At 40.0% G+C, this 24,156-nt stretch overlaps 1 pseudogene; it reads right to left on the reverse strand.

Annotated features, from left to right (window-relative positions):
* Positions 1–20,199: 20,199 nt before the first annotated feature.
* On the reverse strand, positions 20,200–21,499 carry LOC147448544 (uncharacterized; annotated as a pseudogene).
* Between the last annotated feature and the right edge of the window lie 2,657 nt (positions 21,500–24,156).

Below are 24,156 nucleotides of genomic sequence, written 5' to 3' on the forward strand. Positions count from 1 at the left end.
AAGCTAGGATGTTGTCAACACAAATCTCGATGATGCAACGGCCAAGAAGGGAGAGGAAGAACCCAAAGGGACGGAGGAAGAAGCCATGAAGGGGGGTGTTGGGGAGGGGGTGGAAACCACAAAGGGGAGTGAAGGGGAGGCCAAAGAGAGGTCGGAAGGCAACAAAGATCGGAGGGAGGCCGAGGATTATGAGCAGGAAGAAGTACTTGCGAACGATAATGTTGTGGACAACACCGACGGGGGTGTTGACTCTACTGTTGCCGATGTTGTTTCGAAGCAGAGAGGTGATTCCCCTGATTTCGTGACCCTGCAGAAACTTTTTTGTTTGCAGAGAAAGAAGCGCAATCGCGCCCGTGATCAATTATCCCGTGCATGTAAACTGTAGCCAGTGAGAATCTGTTGTATTCCGCACTATGTGCTTTTTAGTGACCAAGTCAACTTGATTTTTTGGCCCTGAGCTTTATCTATTCTCTCTATCTGATTCTGTGTTGGTATATTACCTTTCATTACATTACTGTTTCAGTTGTCCTCACTATATGTGCATTACAATACCACATTTGGTACTTTTTGGTACTCTTGAACTTGGGTGCACGTCTGTCCACTATTATAGTACCAATTTGGTACTTCTTGAACTTGCTGTTTCGGATAGTCCTTATCACTTGTGCAATACCGTACCAAATTTGGTAGTTTTTAAACCAGTTTTCTGTTTTAGATATGATGTTTGCACTGTGTATTTGTCCCCACTCATTATGTATGTTGGTGCTGTAGTAAGTTGGTGGCTAGACGAGACACCGGAAAGCACATTGCTACAGCCTGATGTGGCTGCTAGACACGGGCGAATGATTGTGCTTGATCTTAATGGCGTGCTACTAACCAACTGCAGAAAAATCCCTGAGCAACTTGAGTGCCTGCCAAAGGAGCACACGCCACGGGTAGTCTATCTCCAAAAGTAATAATTTGTCTTGTAAGGTCGGATGCGGAGCAGTTCATCCTACGGCTCAAAGAGAAAGCCAGCCTAGTGTTGTGGTCCTGCTGTAGAAGAGAAAACCTGTTACACATGGTGAGCGCGTTCTTCCCCAACCATAGAAGGCAAAAATATTTTGCAGGTAAAGCATGCCCGCTTTGAATGTTGCAAGACATAAGTTACGCATACCTCTAACCTCGTGTTTTGGCATTAGCAGATATTCTCTCCCAAGAGGACTATGAAATATGGAGGCCCCGTATGTCGGAGGTGCCGGTTGTGCCCAAAAACATGGGCAATAAGTCCGTTTTCCTGAAGAAGCTACGAACGTTGTGGGCAAGGCACCCGAAGTACGATGCCAGCAACACTATTCTTCTAGATGATTGTAGATACAAGTCTCTTAAAAATGACTATGAAAACTGTATGGCAATTTGATCATACGATCGCATGGTAGTAGGAACCGATTACCCATTTTACTTACTAGATTTTGTTCTGCCTTGGTTGCTCGGGTGGATAAGCGATCGGTACCCAACAACGTACACTCGCAAAAACCTAGTCTTTGACACTAAAGACGATATTTTTGGGTACATTACTAATTACTTCATACAGATGGAGGGGTACTCCTATAAATTTGATCCCCCGAGGTAGGAGATTGCCATAATCATGTAAATAGTGGAATTTTGTAACTCGATTCTATACATAATGGAAAACCACTTTTCTTGTTCAGACTGTCTTGGTATCTTGATCTCTACTATTGAAACCTCTGACTAATTGTGTTGAAACCTCCTGGAGCTAACCAGGTTGCCCAACATTTTAATTTTTGAGGCAGATAGCATCTATGTTTGGCATACCTTTCATGTTATCAACGTAGTTCTAGACATTGCTCAAGGTGGTCGTATCAAATACGAATAGAGAAACTGAAAAATACCAAGAAATAAAGTAAACCATAAGCGATACAGCAAGTTCAAGAAGTACCAAATTGGTTCTGTAATAGTGGACAGACGTGCACCCAAGTTCAACAGTACCAAAATGTACCAAATTTGGTACTGTAATAGTGGACAGTTGTGCACCCAAGTTCAACATAGTACCAAAAAGTACCAAATTTGGTACTGTAATAGTGGACAGACGTGCACCCAAGTTCAACAGTACCAAAAAGTAGAGATATAGTGAGGACAACTGAAACAGTAATGTAATGAAAGGTAACATACCAACACAGAACCAGATAGAGCAATAAAGTAAACCATAAGTGATACAACAAGTTCAAGCAGTTCCAAATTGGTACTGTAATAGTGGACAAACGTGCACCCAAGTTCAACAGTACCAAAAAGTACCAAATTTGGTATTGTAATAGTGGACAGACGTGCACCCAAGTTCAACAGTACCAAAAAGTACCAAATTTGGTACTGTAATAGTGGACAGAGAAGCACCCAAGTTCAACAGTACCAAAAAGTACCAAATATGGTACTTTAATGCACATATAGTGAGGACAACTGAAACAGTAATGTAATGAAAGGTAACATACCAACACAGAACTAGATAGAGAGAACAGATAAATCTCAGGGCCAAAAATTCAAGTTGACTCAGTCACTAAAAAGCACATAGTGCGGAATACACTTGGTACTGTTGACTACAAAATTTGGTACTATTGACTACCGGATCAGTTCTTCAATCAGGGCTTCGCATTGCCCTCAAATAATATGGACGCACCTTCGTCGCTCTCATCATCATGACATAGCATGCTATTGTATATCCTCTCATATACTTCAGTAGACAACTTGTATTGTAAAATTTGACCTAGGGATCCTGCAATAGGCTCCATCGGGAAATGTATGGCCCTAACAAGATGTGTGTAGATCATTACCAGAGATGTGTGATCCAATAGCCGGTATGAATCAGCTTTTCCTTCAACTTGGCCATAAAAAAAGCCTTCAACAACCTTCCCTCCTCTAACAATTTTGTTATGCCACTTATCCTTTTCTGCTTTCACCGTTTGGTACAACACTTTTGTGGATTTGATAATGTAGAAGTCTTCAATTTTCTCAGCTTCTTTCACTACAAAATTATTCCCTATGGACAGCATGCCACTTAACATTTTAGGGCATCCTTCATATAGTGGAAGGTTGGACACTTGGCTCATCGGAATCGATGTTGAATCTCCACCCTCCTCCTCTTCATCTGATTCGTCATCCCTAATTGTATCCCTGGACTCTAGCAATGGTTTGATGCAAATATATAATGTGCATTCTGTTCCTGCATCTTCTCCACAACCCACGCATACACGGATCACAAAAGCATGAAAGTGATCGAAAGCGTATGGCGGTGCGGTTGTCCTGTGAATAGCCATCAACACAATGAAATGAGTGGGAGCCAAAGATGCGCTCACAGTCCCATTGCAGATTGCGCTGCACTTCATCCACGCCAATAAGCCAAAAGACTCTTTGCATATTACACCTCTGAGACTGTTCTCTTGGCTAAAAAATTGCTTTCAAAAAGTTGACAATATTGGCTGCACACTTCATACGCCAACCATCTGGTTTCAATTCCTCATGCGTCAAAGTTCTCTTGATGACTGCCCCTGCCCCATCATGCTCACCTTTTCCATGGCCAGATGCAGAGAAGTTATGCATCATGTGCAAGCCTGTCATTTGATAGTACCTGGCCACAAAATAGTAAGGTCTACGGGCCTTGAATTGTGAAGCAACACCATCTGATCAAACCCAATGTTGTTGCAGAGAATTTCCTCATTCTTTCATCCACTTGTTATGCAGTAAGAAACAATGTTGTACAAACAATGTGTCATGCTGCTTGCATCCGATATGTAGAAGTGTAGCGTCTTCTGTGTACCACCTACTGCATTTCTTAAATAAGTGATGTGCACAAGTATTGTGACTTGGGTAGACCACCAATGCATTGACTGAATTTCATTCTAAACTTTAAAGGAATAATTCTTCGCAAAGTCAATAACAGATACTACAACATTGCTAAGAAAATTCTACAAACAGTCCTTGAATTGTTGGGCTTGCCAGCGGAAGACAAAGTTGTGCCTGATGAAGCCTGTCAGATGGGCTGAAAATAGGCTAAGAAAAGTCCCACTTTTCATCCGTTGCACAATCAAGTCCTTTCTCTTCTTCTCACTCCCACCTTCGTGAACCTGTCCTGTTCCAACCTCCATGAAAACCTTCATAGACACCTCCTTGCTATCCTCTGCTATCTCATTAGGACAAAATGTCAACCTCCGTACTCCACATTGTGAGCACTCCCCCATCAAGAATTTCTTTGCATGGTATTCACAATTTGGAGGCTTTGGGCACATGATGGATTCCCACATAAGGGTGATGTGCCTCTTTGATATAGAGCATCTGCACATGAACCGCACGGCAACAAGTATTTCTGTCCTTCAACTTCCATACAAAGTATGGCTTCAATGCCTCAAAGCATCTAAGAGACACTACCACTGTTGGGTGAGCCTTCTTGAATCTTTGGTACAGCTCAACCTATGGCACAAAAACAAAACGATTCATAAAAAAACCAACTTCATGGTACTGGTAAAATTCCACTACTGCACTAGTGCCAAAACTGGCTTTATACACTTCCAAATATGGTACTCTAATAGTGGACAGACGTGCACCCAAGTTCAACAGTACCAAAAAGTACCAAATTTGGTACTATAATAGTGGACAGGCATGCACCCAAGTTCAACAGTACCAAAAAGTTCCAAATATGGTATCGTATATTTGGTACTGTCGGTAGGCTTTGGTACTCTATAGATATTATTTGGTACTCTACATATAGACTTTGGTACTATCAAAAGTGTGGGGTACCCTGTAAATAGACTTTGGTCCTATAGTGGTAGGCTTTGGTACTGTACAGATAGGATTTGCTACTCTTCAGAGAGGATTTGGTACTCTACAGATAGTTTTTGGTGGTATCCGATGAGTTTGGTACTCTACATATAGGCTTTGGTACTATTAGAAGTGTGGGGTACCCTGTAAATAGACTTTGGTCCTATAGTGGTAGGCTTTGGTACTCTACAGATAGGATCTAGTACTCTTCAGAGAGGATTTGGTACTCTATAGATAGTCTTTGGTGGTATCCGATAAGTTTGGTACTTTGTAAATAGACTTTGGTTCTCTATACATAGGCATTCGTACTGGATAAATAGGTTTTGGTACTCTGTTGAGAGGGTTTGAAACTCTATGGATTGGCTTTGGCACTCGATTGCTAGGATTTTGTACTCGATATACCGGTTTTGGTACTCTACAAATCCGAGTTGGTACTCCATAGATAGGCTTTGGTACTCGATATACCGGATTTGGTACTCTACACATGTGCTTTGGTACTTCATAGATAGCCTTTGGTACTCGATAGACAGTAGTTGGTACTCTACATATAGGCTTTGGTACTATCAGAAGTGTGGGGTACCCTGTAAATAGACTTTGGTCCTATAGTGATTGGCTTTGGTACTCTACAAATAGGATTTGGTACTCTACAAAGAATATTTGGTACTCTACAGATAGTCTTTGGTGGTATCCGATGAGCTTGGCACTCTGTAAATAGTTTTTGGTTCTCTATACATAGGCATTGGTACTGGATAAATAGGTATTGGTACTCTATCGAGAGGGTTTGAAACTCTATGGATAGGCTTTGGCACTCGATAGCTAGGATTTGGTACTTTATAGATATTCTTGGTACTGTAAACACCCTCTGCCATACAGCAGACTACCAAATTTGGTACTGTCTGGACCAAATAAGCCTTAAGTAGCACCAAACAAGATGTACAATTACTAGAAGTTGTTGGTAACTGAGATTCATCGAGTAGATGTATAGGATGTTTGACGACACTTTTCCTTCCAATTCTCATCTTGCATATGTCTTTCTTGTTGGGTGAAACTCTGCTCTCTGATGTCCAAAAGGCATATACCAAATCTATTGTTTCATTGGTAATAACGGTTCCTTGTGGAAATTGTCTCTCACAAGCACTCAATGGCAACACTTCATCTTCATCTTTATTCTCTAGCGTTGAGCTTGCTGCAGCTATATTCCCTCGATGGATCCCCAAGATACTAGCCATTCTGGATTGGTTTACTGATTGTGAGTTTGTACTATTGTTCAGAATCATTGCCAAAGAGCTTCTCTTTACAAAAAGTTCACTTGCTGAATGAGGGACCTTGATTTGAGTCAAAGTGTTGCGCACACCCGATACAACAGTGTCTTCAACTTTGCTGAAATTTGATGGTTGCAGCAAGGAAAATGTTTGGTGGTCCAAGAGTTGCCGGAATATTTCCTTCTACTCATTCTTTGCAATCCCTACTGTTTGCTTGCGCCAACATCGAGCCACTGCTGCACAAATGTTCTTTCTTGACCTGGCTTCCCGTAATGCAAGAGCAGACGTAGGATGTCTTTCCTTGCTTCTCTGTGCGCGTTTCTTTGCAGCCCAATAATCACGAAGAAAAGCCTGATTACAGGTACATGCCGCTGGAATACTAGTGCTAATGGAATTGATGTGCATCAGTTGAACATTGATTGGGCCACCTTGTACCTCATCAAAAGAGAGGAACTGTGCGTCACCTTCCATATCGTTGATATAGAGGAGCTGTGCATCACCTTCTACCTCGTTGAAAGAGAGGTCCTGAGCATCACCTTCTATCTCATCGAAAGAAAGGTCCTGAACATCACCAAGCCAGTAATCTCCTGCGCTACTATCCATTTGCAAATAGAGAGAGAGAGAGAGAGAGAGAGAGAGAGAGAGAGAGAGAGAGAGAGAGAGAGAGAGAGAGAGAGAGAGAGAGAGAGAGAGAGAGCTCTCACACAGCAGCTCGATGGCTATGGAGGTGGTAAGGAAGGCGAGAAGGTTCAAAACTGAGAGAGACACACAGGGAGAGGGACGTGAGAGGGAGGGAGGGAGAGAGAGTGAAAGCTCCCAACCGTAACCCCACCCCCCGGCCCCGCCGTCACCCCCCACCTCTTCTTAGGATTGCATGCTTCTAAAATTACAAAAACGTCCCCTTAAAAAGGAAGTTTATTTGCCCTCCCCAATTCTAAAAAAATGCCCATGGTTTTTACACACAAGAATCACCAAGCATATGTTGTGTGACGGACACTACTTTTTGTACCACCAAACCATGCTTTGACCCATCTATCATAAAAGATAGATCACTGTGAGTTGATATCGACACCACATTTACCCTTGGCTATCGTGAAAGTGTATCAGCCACTTGATTGTGCTTGCCAGCAATGTAAGCAATATGAAATTTATATTGCGAAACAAAATTTGCCCACCTCATTTTTTTGTCAGAAAGTGGTTTGTGTCATGAAGTTCTTGAGGATTTGTGATCCATTCGTACGATGAATGGAGTCCCCAAGAGATAGTGTTTCCACGTGTCTTAGGGCATATAGACTAGCTAGTATATCTTTTTTATATTTACCCAATACTCGCTTATCAGAGTTGATCCTTCGACTCTCATATGCTATGGCATGCCCTTCTTGAAGAAAAACAGCTCCAAGGAAATCACCAAAAGCATCACATTGGACCTCAAATGGCTTTGAGAGGTCTAGTAGTATGAGCACACATTGAGAGATAAGCTTCTCGCTATTTTGCAATCCATGAATACTTAATGTTCTTTTTTGTTAAGGCCTGTGATGGGCCTGCTTTTACAGAGATTTTTTCTATGAAGTGTCTACGATGTGCACACATACCTGTAAAACTTCATAGCTCTTGTAGATTCCTTGGATTAGGCCATCCTTTTATTATCTCTAACTTTGTTGAATCTATACGGGTGCCATCTTTACAGATAATGTGACCTAAATATTGAATCTCTTGAAGGAAAATTTCACTTTTCTTTTGATTAATGAAAATCTTATTCTCTCTCACAACTTGAAAGATTACCTCGACATGTCGCTTGTACTCCTCAAGAGAATTTGAGTCGCCTAATTATTTGTGTCCATCATGAGTTTGAATGTGGCTAGAGCATTTGTCAAGCTAAAACTTATAACTTATCAAATAGATTTCTAACCGAGGTACGAGAAAAAAAAAAATATATAAATATAATAGTGATCCTATTTAGTGCTCTACAGTTGACACACATCTGATATGTGCTATCTTTCTTTTGCACTAAAAGAACTCGTGGTGGACAGAATGAAGAGGAGCTAGGCCTCATCATCCCTTTTTCTGTTACCATATATATGTGGTAGTGATGTGTGTGAACACACTCAGGATTGCTGAGGCATTTTTCTCCCTCACTAGGAGGTTTTTCCCCCGTGCATTGTATATACGTCCATCATTCTAGGGCTATCAATTTTTCCATTGCACACTAAGTAATATAATCTCTATTGTGTGCCTTGAGCTTCCTTCATCTTCTCCAAGCCGTGTGTGTTTTCCTGCAATCCTAATTCCAATAGTTGGTATCAAATCAAGTTGCGTCCTCCCGGGCTTAGTCACCAGCTGCTCCAGCTCATGTCTGCTCACTTTCTCCGATTTCTGTGAGATTTGGTGAGCCTTCACAGGTCGACAACAAATTTGTGTAAGCTCTAAGAGATTAGTCTGCTCAGATTTTTGATTCGGGCTCGTTTCGGCCTCTATTTCTACTACAGGGAGAACTGCAAAGGCTATTTCCTCATTTTGTGCAAAAATTTCGTGAGTGTTGTTTTCTGCATAGCAGGTACCTTACAATATTCTATAGTTTTTGCTATATAGCACATGCTATTTTCGCTTTGGTTCTCCTCTTTTTGTGCAGTTTTCACATCACATGCAGATATTCATCATGGCCGACAACAACACAGATGTGTTTTGTTGAGAACAGATTGGATAGGGAAAATTACCCTATGTGGTCTTACATGATGCAACATGTTCTTGTGTCAAAGGGTGTCTAGTATATTATGCAGGGCATTGATGTACATCTTGGTTCTGAGGATACATGCGATGTTGAGGATGTTGTGGGTCTTTCTGCAAGGATTGATGCTGCTAGAGTTGTTTTGCCTATGGCAGAACAAGCTCGTTGGGATATAAAATATGCATAGGCTCATGCATTGATTGCATTGTCTATAAAGCACACTATTACTCCTCACATTTGCTCAACAAAACCTGCAAAACAGGCTTGGGATATTCTAGCTGGTCTTGATGCAAGTCGCAATGAGGCTAAAATTTCATTGTTGCGTAAAGAGCTGGAATCGAAGATTATGAATGAGGAATATGGCATAGACAATTTCCTTGCTGGTGTCAAGGATATCAATGAGAAACTTATTTCTGTAAATGAAGTCATTTCAGACAATTCCCTTACAGTGCAAAGAATGTTCTAGATGCCTTGCTAGACTCTTACCAAACTTTTGCTAGTACTTGGAGACTTATGACCCAACGAGATCCTAAAGTTTCCATGTTTGATGCATTGTGCACATTGCTATTGGAAGAGTCACTTTCCAAAAAAATTAGGACTAGAAAACATGTAGTTGAACAAGCTTTTATTGATGCTCAAAGAAAGGGTGGTAACAACAATGCAGCCACTTCTTATGGTTCTTCTATGAGTGAAAAATCACATGTTCCGAATGCTTCTACTGGGAGCAATTTGTCTCAAAATTTTGTCGATAAGCGAAAAAATAAGATGCGTTTCCATTATTGTAAAGCTAATGATCACTTGATCAAGTAGTATCCTATGTTGAAGGCGAAAGAGGGTGGTTCCACTTCAAATGCTGGATCCACTACAAATGCAACTATTGTTGAGTCGTCTGTGAAAGGAGATTGTGATGATAATGTTGATGCAAAATGGGCTTGTAATGCATAGTGTACCTATAATCTTGTTGTACATGATTCATGCATGTCAATCCTGCAGATTCACATGTGTGTATTTTGACAGTGGTGCTACAAAGCACATTATCTCACATCATGATTTTTTCACCTCTCTTGAGTTTGTCCCTCACGAGAATTCAGTTACTTGTGCCAACAATGCCTCTTATCCGGTTCAGGGAGTTGGAAAGAACATGCTTACTGTTGCAAATGGTAGTTCTTTCACACTTGTTAATGCACTTTATGTACCTGGGATAAAAAAGAATCTTTTGTCTGTATCTGCATTTTCTAGACTTGGTCTTGTAGTAAAATTTGTGGATGATAGATGTACAATACATGATTGCAATTTCGATGATGAAATTGTTGCATCTGGCATTTTATGTTGTGGGTTGTATAAGCTCACTTTGTATGACAAGTGTGGGTACAATTTTGCAAATGCAGTTTTAGATTCAAAGGCTATTTCAGATGCAAAACTTTGGGATGCGCATTTTGGTCATCTAAATTTTTCCCGTTTGCTGCGTTTGCAGGAATATGATATGGTTGCTTCTTTGCCGCCCCTTGAAGCACCTGTCAAACATGTTTGTGAAGGCTGTATTTTGGGTAAGATGTAGCGTTTGATGTTTCTAAAGGATGGTTCACTAAGGGCCACATACAGGTTGCAACTTGTGCATAGTGATGTTTGTGGGCCCATGCAAACTCTATCCCTTGGCAATTACCTTTACTTCATGAATTTCATTGATAATTACTCCAGTCATGCATGGGTATTTCCGCTTAAAGAGAAGTCCAAAGTATTTATGTGCTTCAAACAATTTTTGGCTATGGCTAAAAATGTCCCAAAATGTACTATGGGCACCCTCCGTTCCGATCGAGGGGAGGAGTATATGTCTCATGAATTCAATGCATTTCTGGCTAGTCATGGGATAAAACACCAATGTAAAGTGCCTTGTATGCCTCAACAAATAGTGTTTCTGAGAGGAAAAATAGGTCACTTACGGAGATGGCAGGATGTATGGTCAAAAGTCAAGCTTTGCCGCATTCTTTTTTTTTTTGAGGACATTATGTGTACCACTTATGTACTAAACAGGTGTCCTACAAAATCTTTACAATACATTACTCCATATGAAGCATGGCATGATAGAAAGCCTTCTATTGAGCGCATGCATGTTTTTGTTTGTTCGGCATATGCTTTGATGCCACAAACACAACGGAGAAAATTGGATGATAAGGCTGTCAAATCTATTTTTGTTGGTTATAGTGCTGAAAGCAAAGGTTACAAGTATTGTATCATCCACAAGAAAAGCGTATTCTGGTTTCAAGAGATGTTGTGTTTGTGGAAGATTCTGTTCCGTCCTTGCTTCATGTACTAGAGACAATAATGTAAGCTCACAGGACATTTATGATACTTTGTTGCCTCTTCTTAGTGGTGGAAGTACGAATGTAGATTCTAATGAGGCAAATTTACAACATATGGGGGTTTCTAAAAATGTTATAGGTCAGCCTATTATTGATACAGATGTACATGATGTACTTGATGAGAAAAGTACTAAGAATGAGCAGGCTAGACGTATGCCTAAATGGCTGGTGCATACTTTGCGTGACAGTAAATTGGATGCACCTTTGTCTAGTCGTACTCCTTCAGGTTCTTGCCATGCATCTTATGCATGAGATTGTTATGCTTTGGTTGTATCTAGCTTACTTGATGTTGAGGAATCTCTGTCTTTTGATGAAACATATAATTCAAAAAATTTGATGGCTACCATGTAATCAAAATATGATGCAGTTATAGAAAATGACACATGGACTTTATGTGATTTTCCTCCTGGCAAAAAGTTCATTGGTACAAAGTGGGTTTACAACTTGAAATGCAAGCCGGATTATGAGATTGATTTCTATAAGGCTCGACTTGAAATGCAAGCCGGATTATGAGATTGATTTCTATAAGGCTCGACTTGTTGCAAAGGGTTATGCACAGAAAAAAAGCATAGATTATAAGGATACTTTTGCTCCCACTTGTCATATGACTACTGTGAATTTTCTATGTTCATTGAGAGCTCATTTTGGTTGGGATGTACATCAGTCAGACATTGTTACTGCTTTCTTCAATGGTGACATATTTGAGGAAGTTTATGTAACACAGCCTCAGAGTTTGTCAAGAAAGGATAAGAGGATAAGGTGTGCAAATGTAACAAAGCTTTGTATGGGTTAAAGAAATTTTGTTTTGCTTTGTATGAGAAGGCTGACGCTCATTTGGTCAAACGAGTGTTTTGTTAGAGTTTAACACAAAGCACATTGTACGTAAAGCATGAGGGTGATGTACTTCTCATTGTGGTTCTTTATGTAGATGATTTGCTGATCATTGGATCAAATGAGAGACATATTTTTACATTTAAGGCTGATTTGAATGCTACTTTCATGATAAAAGATTTGGGGTTTTTGCATCATTACTTGGGTATAAAATTTTAGCAGTGTGATGGTGGTATTTCCTTATGTCAAAAAAGTTACATAGAGACGTTGCTATGTAAGTTTGGACTTGAGGATTGCGAACCTATTGACACTCCCATGGAAACAGGTTTGAAATTGAGTCTTCATGATGCTGGTGATCCTATAGATGTCACTCTTTACCAAACTGTTGCTGGATGCCTTCTTTATGTATGAAACACGAGGCCAGATATATAGTTTGGAGTCTCATAGGTCAGCAAATTTTTGCATAGCCTATGGTCTAAGCAATGGTAGGTTGTCAAGAGGATTTTCCACTACTTGAGTGGCACTTTACATCTTGTCTTGTTTTATCCCAAGGAGGAGTCATTGGCGCCAGACTTACATGATTTTTCGGCCTTAGATTGGGTTGGTTGTTTTGACACGGAGTGTCCACAAGTGGTTTTTGTTTCATACTTGGCAGTTCATGTATATCATGGTTGAGCAAGAAGCAACCTATTGTGGCCACTTCAAGTTGTGAGGCTGAGTACAAGGCAGTCTTTACAGCTATGGTTGAGTGTGTATGGCTCTGACGCCTTATGGATGATTTGGGTGTTGGACAGGACACTGCCAACACTATCTACACTGACAGTCAGAGCGCATTGGTAGCTGCAAGGAACCTAGTTTTTCATGATCGCACAAAGCACATTGAGGTGTATTACCACTACGTCAGGGAGAGGCTCTCAGCAGGAGAGATCAGCTTGGCTTATGTGCCAACACAGGACAACCTTGCAGATCTTTTCACAAAGGCATTGTCTTGTGAGAACCTTGAAGCTTTCCGCAAAGCTTTGGGCTTACTCCCCTTTGTGGACTGATCATGTCCTCAGGGCATGGCACTTCCCTTCACTCATGTACCAGCTCTTGTTCACCGCATCACTCGAGGGGAGATTTGTTACCATATACATGTGGTAGTGATGTGTGTGAACACACTAGGACCGCCGGGGCATTTTTCCCTCTTTAGGAGGTTTTTTACCCCGTGCATTGTATATATGCCTATCACACTAGGGATATCTATTTTTCCATTTCACACTAAGTAACAGACTCTCTATTGTGTGCCTTGAGCTTCCTTTGTCTCCTCCAAGTTGTGTGTGTTTCTCTGCAACACTAATTCCAACAATAAGCACAGAAGAGTCTTAGCCTTTAAGAAAAATTATAAGGTCTTAATAAAGTTTCTCAAGGCTCATCTAAGGCATTCTACGAGCAAGAATCCTACAAGCCACCAAACGTATTATACTAAACTAGCAAAAACATACTATGCTCCTTTCTTTTAAAATTATTAAGCCAATCAATGAGATGTATTATTAGTTAAATTTTCCCAACCATTGACTCATTCACAATGCTAACCATATGAGCCTACTCAATCCTTACAAAGGAGAGCCACCAAAAGAACCAATAATGGAGAACCCTCTAGAGAAGGTGTTGCATCCCGAATTGATTCTTCGACACGAAGACAAGGTACTAAGAAACAGGAACGCTATGCAATCATATCTTGTTAAGTTTAAGAAGTATCCTTTGAAAGACGTTAGATGGATGCAAGGAACATAGCTTAAGGAAAATATGAACCTTGTCAATGCTTACAATGCTACACTAGGGTAAGCAAATGAAAATGCATTTTAAATAAACAATGTTTTTGTCTTATAAATCGTTCTCTTTATTTTGTTGTGCACAAAATTTAAGAAGTATGCATGCATAGGATCATGTTTGTGCTGACGACGTTTCCCAAACACCAAGCTGTAGACCTTGTCACTCTACTTTGGAAGTATGATATGGACTAAAGAGCAGACATGCTTATGGAAGCTAAGTCTTCCGAGCTCCAAATGGATTAGTCATCCATTTTGGAATGATTTTGTAGAGTAAAAAGGGATCGTCTACCTACTAAGAAATGTAGACTAATGACTAAGACTTTATCTCATTTACCTCATAGTTGAGGATGACTATGATTTCAAGAGAGAGGTAATGTCATAAAATATAATATCTAACCAGCCCAAACAATTTTCTAATATTAAACTGATCATTTAATGTGGGAGAGTAAACGAGAACAAGGGTTGGAATATAGACATGTGCTTACAAATCTGTCTCAACACGGGGCCCAGGTTAAAGGGGTCCAAATGAGAGATGGCCTATTAAAGAGCAATGCTACCTAATGGAGCTTAAAGACCTTAGGGTTATCTTCATTAAAGACCTCCAAAAGTTAGCATTAAAATGTCCTTTGACCTTAGGAAATCTAGGGCTGACCTTGAGGTGGGAATCCTACCCAAGCATTAGAGGTGCTTGTCGTGCTTGCTAACTAAAGTGCTTAAAGTGTTTGTGGGAACTTGAGGTACTTCTCATGCTTAAATGACTAAGGTTCTTGAAGTTTTCAATTCAAACATAAACTCTTAAGAGGCATAAACGCTTTCTATGCTTAAATGACTAGGTGCTTAAAAGATACATGTCAAGATCCTCCCGATGTGGCCCTCATGATGTGCTTTAATCCTATTGGATAGGCTTTAAAGGGGTCCAATAAGAATTTAGATGCATAAAAATAAATAATTAATCTCTTTCTCTCAAAGAGAAAAAAGAATACACATGTCCAAATGATATAATTAAATAATACGAGAGAGAGAGAGAGAGAGAGAGAGAGAGAGAGAGAGAGAGAGAGAGAGAGAGAGAGGTGGACCAAGCATGAGAGGGGGTATACTCTCTCACACACACACACATACACACTCTCTCTCTCATTGTGTGGAGTGAAAAGTGCAAGAAGCTTGTGGAGAAGTGGAGAGCCTACACCAACACTCTTGGATATGGAATGTAAATCCAACCAAGAGCCATGCTTCAAAGCTTTAAGCTTTTCATCTTCTTCATCTTCATTACTATGCTATTATGCTATGCTAAGCAAGAAGAGTGATGATAAGTGAGGAAATATTTCTTTCTCCTATGGGTGATTCTTCTTCCTCTTCCCTACCCTTATTCCCAGCTAGCTCTCTCCACCTTCAAAGGTGTTTAAGCCTTGGGACTGAGGCTTGGGATAGTTACTGCATTTTTCAAAGTTTATGTTATGCTTGTGATTCATGAAGATTTCCATCCTCATTGCATCACCTAGGTCAGAAGTAACACAAATATTTTATTGTATCAAGTCTCTCTTGATGGGATAATCTATAATACAAACGCCTTTTGGAGGGGGCACCGGCTCCAAGTAAATCCGGTCTTCAACTATTGTCATGTTGTCTAATACTCTCTCTCTTGACAAAGTATTGTTCATGCCAAGTCAATTAAGTACTATGTTTATGTTGCTACCATCAATTAACTTCACCCTCTATGTTCTAAAAGTTATCTCACAAAAATGCTCACTCTAATTCTCTTTAGAAGCTTACCTTCCAACCAGTCCTCATGCTTCTGGATCTCTTAAATCCATTTGAGATCTAATGTAATTCTTATGGGGCTTTCCTTGGAGTAATCTTGCTTAAAGAAGGGCGTGCCATATCATATGAGAGCCGAAGGCTCAATATGGATGAATGGGTCTTGGGCATTTATGAGAAAGAGTTTTTAGTTGTTCTACATGCCCTAGACACATGGAAGCACTATTTATTGGGGACTCCATTCATTTTACAAACATACCACCAAAGTCTGAAGTACTTCCTTTCCGACAAACAAATGAGGTGGGCAAATTTCCTTTTGAAATTCTATTTTCATATTTCTCACATTGCTGGTAAGCATAATCAAGTGACCAATGCACTTTCACGACAACCAAAAGTCAATGCGGTGTCTATAGCAACTCACAATGATTTGTCTTCTATGATAGGTGAGTATGATAATGACCCTAACTTTAAAGATGTAATGTCAGCCCTTGCTTTGGGGAAGAAAAAGGAACCATTCACCTTGCAGGATGGTTATCTTCTCCATGGCAATAGGCTATGTGTTATCCACTCCCTTTGTGGAGAACCTCATGTATGAATTCCACATGTTTCTGCCTATGCGGGGCATAGAAGCATTCAACCTACTCTTTGAGGAGTAGAGATGTACTTCTATTGATCTACCATGAAAGTGGACATACAAGAGTATGTTTCAAAATGTGTGGTATGCCAAATGACTAAGTATGATAGAGTGAAGAAATGTGGATTAATCCAACCATTGTCAATCCCTAATTCACCATGGGAGAGTATATCCATGGATTTTATCTTTGGATTACCCAAGTCTATCCATGGGAATACCGCAATATGGACAATAGTCGACATGTTTAGCAAGCAAGCACACTTTATTCCTATCAAAAAGACTATTAAGGCACACCAAATGGCAACCATCTTTATATCTTGGATTTTCAAACACCATGAATTACCAACATCCATCGTGGATAGAGATCCTAGAATGACTAGTAATTTTTGGAAAGGTTTCTTTGAAAACCTAGGTACAAGATTGAATTTCTCTTCAGCCTATCACCCAAAAACGGATGGCCAAAGGGAGATAGCCAATCTTACTATACTCGATCTATTAAAGACTTATGGTACATAAGTAGATCAACGATCACGATGGAAAATCACTTTTTGAGTTCGTACTACTACAGGAAAAGCACCTTTTGAGATCATAGAAGGAATACCTAAAAGTCCCTTACTACTTAAAGTACATGGAAATATCTTCATTGCTAATGAGTATAGCCGTGACCTACAAGAATATTTTCAAAAGGTTAAGAAGGCTATATCCATCTCTCAACAAAGGCAAAAAGCTGCTGGTCACAAGCACAGAAGGGCCTTAACGTTCAAAGAAAATGATTGGGTCTTACTTATGTTTCCCAAGGCTTGATTGAGGCAAATGACGGGCAAAAATCCTATGGTCCATCAAAAGTATTATGCTAAATTAGCAAAAAGATACTATGGTCCTTTTCAAATCTTGAAGCCAATCAATGACATGGAATATCAACTCAAGTTGTCCAACCATTGGCTCATACACAATGCTTTTCATGTGAGCCTACTTAATCCCTACAAAGGAGAGCCACCAAGAGAAAAAATTATTGAAGACCCTCCAAAAATCGACGACCAAGAAGAGGTGCTACAACCTGAATCTATCCTTCAACATGAAGACAAGGTACTACGGCATGGTAAGATTATTCGACAGTATCTTATTAAGTTCAAAAATTATCCTTCTTAAGATGCTAAATGCTGCAAGGATAGTATGAACCTTGTCAATGCTTACAATGCTTCCCTAGAGTAAGAAAATGTAAATGCTTTCTAAATGAACAATGTTTTTGTCATTTAAGACTAATCCTCTTTTGTGCACAAATTTAAATAGTATGCATGCTTAGAATCATGTTTGTGATGATAATGTCACTCAAACACCAAGTACAATTTATCACTCTACTTTGGGAACATGATATGGATTAAAGAGCAGACATGCTTGCGACAGCCACGTTTCCCAAGCACCAAATGGACTAGTCATCCATTCTAGAATTATGTCGTAGGGTGAAAAGGTATCCACTACCCACTAAGAATTGAGTCTTACTGTATGGCGAGCAAGATTTTTCGAGCGAAGGAAAATCTGAGCAAATGAAATAAAGAAACCAAATGGGTTTTGATAACCAAGATGAATGAAGATCCTACTTTATTAATGGTAGGATCTTGAATCCGTAAGTAATCGTAGCAATATAATTGTTCAAAATTAGACTCTAGATTCTTTTGCGCAGTTGATACTTGATGTCGAGCAATGAGAAACCCAAGCTAGTAGCAAAGCTATTACAAACTATGCAATGATCCACAACTACATTCAACACCATAATTTTTATTTTAACTTTAATTTTACGGAGCAATCTAATGCAAATCAACAATGCTCATACATCTACAAAGTTTCTAAACTATACCAAGAGAGAATTTCCATATCTTATACAAAAAAAAAGAGAGATTTCTTTAAAGTTGTAAGATAACAAGCGGAATATTTAGTGGAATATAGAGAACAGCATGTCGTGCCTCTGAACTCTAATAACAACAAGAAATGCTATGGTTCTATCTCGTGACTATGAAGAGTCGCACTCGTCATCAATAAAGACATTGCGTCTCTGACACTTCTTGTGGGTGTCAAAATCGTATTGTATATAAGCAGCCATGGTTTTTGCAATCCCCTTAGCATAAACTGGCAACACACTTCCATACAAAAAGAAAAAGATAAGTCTCACAATCCACATGCAAGCAATACAAAATATACATCATAAAAGCACAAGAAATCTCAAATTGTTGTTTGAATCATTATCCATAATTTTCAAATACTAAACAATGATACAAAAAAGTGACAAAATAGCATAAAAGTATGATGGAAACATAAAATAGGTGGGGGAAATGAAGTGTAAGGTGGACTCTCACTAGTCATCAAAGGGGTTGACACGCGAAGGGATGTCACCCACATCATCAACATCAAGAGAGGTGGAGGCTCCCTCTCTGCTTCGCTTTTTAGGGAGAAATAATGGTTGCACATAATCTGAAATCAAATTGTCATCAATGTCGACTGTTGCACACACCCGCACTTTGCCTAATCATGTTGCCAATACGGGCGCTGTACCACATCCCAACTCCAAACAAAGACCTCTAGGCCTACAAAGAAGCTCCACAAAACATGCAATAAAAGAGTGACTTCGTTGCAAGCCACCACGCCATGGCTCCCCTGATGATGATCTGGCTAGAGAAGACTCTGGAAGATGGTGCATCATGTAAGAATCCAAAGGTTGCATGCCAAGATGATTGAATAGTGGGGTGCTCTCAACCACAAAGCAAGGTGGTTGCATGCCAACCCTATGCACCATAAGTAAGAGAGAACAATGACACTACACCACCACATAGACAATTAGAGGCCAATCACAATAATAAAAACACACCAAAATGAGAAACAAACAAGTTAATATGTAGAAGAGCATTACCTCGATCCGACCACCAAAGATATTACCATAACCATAAGCTCCATGATGGAGGACCACAATGCGACGATGAATAGCCATCTCTGATGGACGAAAAAATCTCTCAACCCAGCCAATGGTATCTCCTACAAGAGGTTTCAAAAGTCACAATAGAACACACAACAAAAATCGACAAGTATTGTACAAAATTATGATTGAAGCAAAAATCTGTCATAGAGACCATGATCAACAACCACCCTGAGTTTGATAAACTCGAACATGCAAGTTGCATGCTTGCACGAACATGATCCTCACTACAAATATCCCAAAGGGGTACAACAGGGGAGGCTAATGGGGAACCACCAAAGGGAAGATCCAAAAAAAAAAATCAGCAGCCCATGCGACTGTTCTCCTACCACGCACGCACAAGGTCCCATCAAGGCGTGCACATCCCATGTGCTCATGAACACGAATCCATGCCGGATGTTGAACACCGGCCTAAAATCAGCAGCAATGGCTATGTAGTCCCCAGAAATGGCCATGCATCGTGAGTCAGGCAATGAGGACAGAGAGGACAAGGGAGTATCAACGATGTAGACAAAAGAAATGGTTTTCTTTGCAACAATCTCCCCAAGAGGTACTGCGATACAAGAGGCTAAACAAAGTGACTTAACTCCAATAAATGAACGAAACAAACGATTGCATCGCAAGTGAAAGCTCACCATGCTCTCACTCCATGTTTCCATCCACCCTAGTTTCAACAATCACCTCCTTTCCCTTGCGAGAAGTATTTGTAGCTTGAAAAAATAAAAAAAACACAATATTACAGGTATGCAAAACAAATAATTTTAGGAAAAAGAGAATTTAAATCTCTCACACAAACTATGTTTGAGACTGTTTTGAGTAACCATTTACCCGATATCACCTCATCCACTCTAAGAGGGAGAGACACATCAACGGATGTGCCACCAAATCTCATAGTATCGTGAAGCTCTCTCTCTCTCTCTCTCGCCAATACATGCCCAGAAGCCATGTCTATCCACCATGGACATGCCTCCATCTCCCAAGTAGTGAGCTTATGCATGGAAGGGGAGTACATGCATCCTTCCCCAGTAGATAGTTGTGCCCACTGCTTAGCTAAGAATGGTATCCCTGGTAGAAAGCCTTTTCCAACCAAGGATAATAGAAATCTAAAACAAATAACAAAATAACATCACTACATACTTCATAATTATGAAAAGCTTGAATAAAAGTATGATGAGCTTGACCTGTAGGCTAGCCGCTGAGATGCCATGCGTACCGTGTCCACTTTCTTCATAGCTTGCTTGTCAACATCTTTTGTCTTAGCTTCAAGAGAGGTCTCCAAAGGATAAAGATAGGGCCGTGCTTCAAACTTGATCTCCTCAAAGTAAGAGGCAAGAGAGCAATCATGAGGCAACAAAATACCACCAGCAATGTTGCTCAAGTCCTCCAAAAACTTTGTGGCCCTATCAAAAATCCTTTGTAGAAGGCCCTCTCTGCGGATCCAACTACATAACAAGGAAGATGAGAAAAAACTAAAATAAACACAAAAAACTAGCAAATCTACATCAAAGATTCTTAAAAGTCAAAAGAAACTTTACTCACATGCGATACACATGATCTCCTTTCTTTAAGCCATAAGAGGATCTAGTAATCTTATCTGCCTCAGACAAGGAAACCCATAATAGTTTGCTCAAGACAGGAGCATCATGCATAGCAATCAAGTTCAGTTTCTCAAGCGTAGCCCAACTATGAGGACCCCATTTGAGTGCAAGAACTCGAACCATCCAATCCGGTCCAAGATTCGGATCAACAATATTTAGCAACTGCAGGTTTTTATCAACGAATAGAAAACCAAGTGTAAACAGCTATTGCACTATGTGCAAAACACCCAAAACAAAAATAATTCAACCACCATCCCAACGCGCTCTCCATATTTGAGTGCTAAATCATTCAATATTTTCTCCTCCTGTTTTATAAGTTCTTCATTTATCATTGTGTGCCTAGCTTGCTCTATTCTTTGGCTCAATTCCTTGGACATTTTAACCTTCAACACATACTTAAAAATAAATACCTTGAAAAAAACAAGCACATACTCTTTGGCTCAATTACTTGGATATTTTATCCTTCAATACACAATTTAATATATGTAATTTTCACAAAAAGAAAATATAAGATCTTTCCAAAAAAGCAAGCCAAAGACACTCACATCGTATAAGAGCTTTCCCAAGTATCAACGAGTAAGTGGGTACCAAGGCTCCACACCCTTCGAGTATTTCTTACGGAATGCAGCAATCAACTTTTGATCTTTTTCTGGTAGCCCTATTACATAGGCCTCATGATCTGCTACACAAATGTGGGAGCACTTGACAAGCTCATCCCTAAGATGCGTGACTACAAGAGCATGTGTATTCATGCTATTCCAAGGTCATATACAATATAAACAAAGTCAGAAACACAACATAGAAATTTTCAGCTAAAATATATAGAAAGTCAAGAAGCTTACAAATTCATTCTTTGCAAGCTACTAAGCAAAGCTATCTCTGGCACTCGAGTAGGATCAATAACTGTACAAAGCACACTACAATGTTTCTCTCGACCAATGGAGAATCTCTCTTTGATAGCACCCATCCAAGCGACCATTCTATGATTACCCTCCCAAACATAGAACATTTTATTAGAGAGAACTTGAAGATTTGGTCTTTTAAAACGCTCAATTTCAAACTCTTTATGTATATCAACCCATATTGGGTCCCATGAAGTAATAAGGTCCTCTGTAAAAAAGATAACCATAAGCAGAAAAGCACACTCAACTACTATTTATGAGAACAACAAAAAACACCATAGAAACAGGCAGTAGGAAAGACCAAAGCAGAGAAATGAAATACCTGTCACATAAGCTTCCTCCTTCTTGCAATTCCAAACTGAAACAATAAAAGCTCCTTTTTCTTGCATGTAGCCCTCCTTTGCAAAAGCACTTTTCAATCCACGAACATCGTCTCGTAAGCCTCTCACCCTTGCATAAGGGATCAATCGACATGAAGGAATTGGTGGACAATCAAAACAACTAAACATGCGAGTACATTGAAGAATATCTTGTCCTCTATGCATGTAAAGTTTGTGCTCTTCCCCTGTCTCAGGCTCTACTGCTACTAAGGCACTATTTGAAAACATGCCTCTTGTGGGGCAAGAGATTCATCAACTTCATTTATGGAGCCAAGTCCCAAGTCCTGACTTTGCATCTCCTCAACCTGTGTCTCCAAACCATCTGTTATATCTGTGACAGAGACTGCACTTATTTGATCACTGCTCTGTAAGATACTGGAATCTTGAGTTGAAGAAAGCCGTCTCCCTCTGCGACCTCATCCACGAATTGAAGGACTTGCAAAACAAAACCAAAAAGAGTTTATTTATTTCACTAAAATCCCCTCTAGGCGTCCATGCCGACGAGGATGCCTAGAGGCAATTCAAAAAATCAAAAATTTATCTTATTGATCTCCACCTAAGCATCCATGTCGGCTTGGATTGCTAGACGGGAGCTAACATTTTTTTAAAAAGCATGATTAAATTATAAAATTTAATCTTGAGAAATTCCCTCTAGACATCCATGTCGGCATGGATAGCTTGAGGAAGCTTAATGAGCTTCATAAGACATGCTTAAATTCAATGCGAGAATGAATCACTACCCCTAAACCAAAGTCACAAGAAACTCCTTCTAGACATCCACGCCGGGGTGGATGGCTTCAGGTAGTTTTAAGAGAAGCTATGCAGCTCTGAAGATTTCCAAAGAGATCTTACAAATAGGTATTTTCACATTCAAAACTCCTTCTAGCCATCCACACCGGCATGGATGGCTACAAGTAGTTCAGGATTTTTCTAATACAAAGTTTAGTTAATCCTAGTAGAGTTTTGGCAACTAATCCCAACACAAGCACTCGCTAGAAGAGTTGGAGGTCCAACTTTGGAAGGCAAGTGGAAGGCCATGGAGTAAAGATTGTCTCTGGGACTCTATGTCTCTCTCTCTCTCTCTCTCTCTCTCTCTCTCTCTCTCTCTCTCTCTCTCTCTCTCTCTCTCTCTCTCTCTTTTCGGGGGGTGCACTACCCCTCCAACATCTCTCTCTTGTTGTGGAGGGCACGCTCCCAAGGCTCTAGGTTGTGGGAGGGCTATATAAGCCCAGGCTCAACTCCAATCAAGATTTACAAAGAGCCTTACTTACAACACAAAGCATTACAGTTTACAGAAGGTTTCTTTTAGTTTTAATTTAAACATAACATAAGCTTTACAAATGTTATCTAAAGCATTGAAAACTACCTGTAGCCATCCACGCTAGCATGGATGGCTACAGGTAGTTTGCAAATGTACCTGGCAGGAGGTTTCTGGGTCAAGGTAGACTCCCTTCTGCCATCTCCGAGCTTAGTTCGAGTTGCTCCCGAGTCTCGAGATTCAAGAACCGCGAGGCAGTAGAGGTTTTCAATGAAAGGTAGTAGAGATTACCTTAAAAGGGCTGCGCAAGAAGTCTTCAAAGGGAAATAGCGCAGGAGAGTTGGAGAGGCAATAGCAAAGGCTTGAACAAGGCAAGAAAGCGCTGGAGGTTTGGTGAGGCAAAAGCGCAGGCAAGGAGTCAAGAAAGCGGAGGACAAGGGAGAAGGGATTGCGCAGAAAAAGAAGAGAGAGGGGCGCCTATGAGATAGGCGAACAATTAGATGCATTAAAAAATAGTATTAAGAACTTGCTAGCGTTAACAAAATACAGTAGGGGCCTGCAGGCCCCTTTCACATAATGAAACGTTTTGAAAAGATTTTTAATTTCTCGAGATTAGGAAGATCTACATAAAATAAAATCCAAGACCGCATAACTTGATGGTGGACAAACATAAGCTTTTAAGACGTTTCCAACAAATTATTGCAGCACAAGATCCTCTAAATTTCACAAGCCTTGCACTTTCACTGTAGACTGATTAAGGTTGAAGCTTGTGCTTCAAATGTGTAAAACAACCAAGATAAGAAAATGATTGTGCAAGCTGCATGAAGGGTCATTGTACTCGTAATAGCAAAAAACGTTGCGATGAATAC

Source organism: Adiantum capillus-veneris, chromosome 10, assembly GCF_014529385.1.
Source record: "Adiantum capillus-veneris isolate H3 chromosome 10, ASM1452938v2, whole genome shotgun sequence".
NCBI classification, from domain to species: Eukaryota; Viridiplantae; Streptophyta; class Polypodiopsida; order Polypodiales; family Pteridaceae; genus Adiantum; species Adiantum capillus-veneris.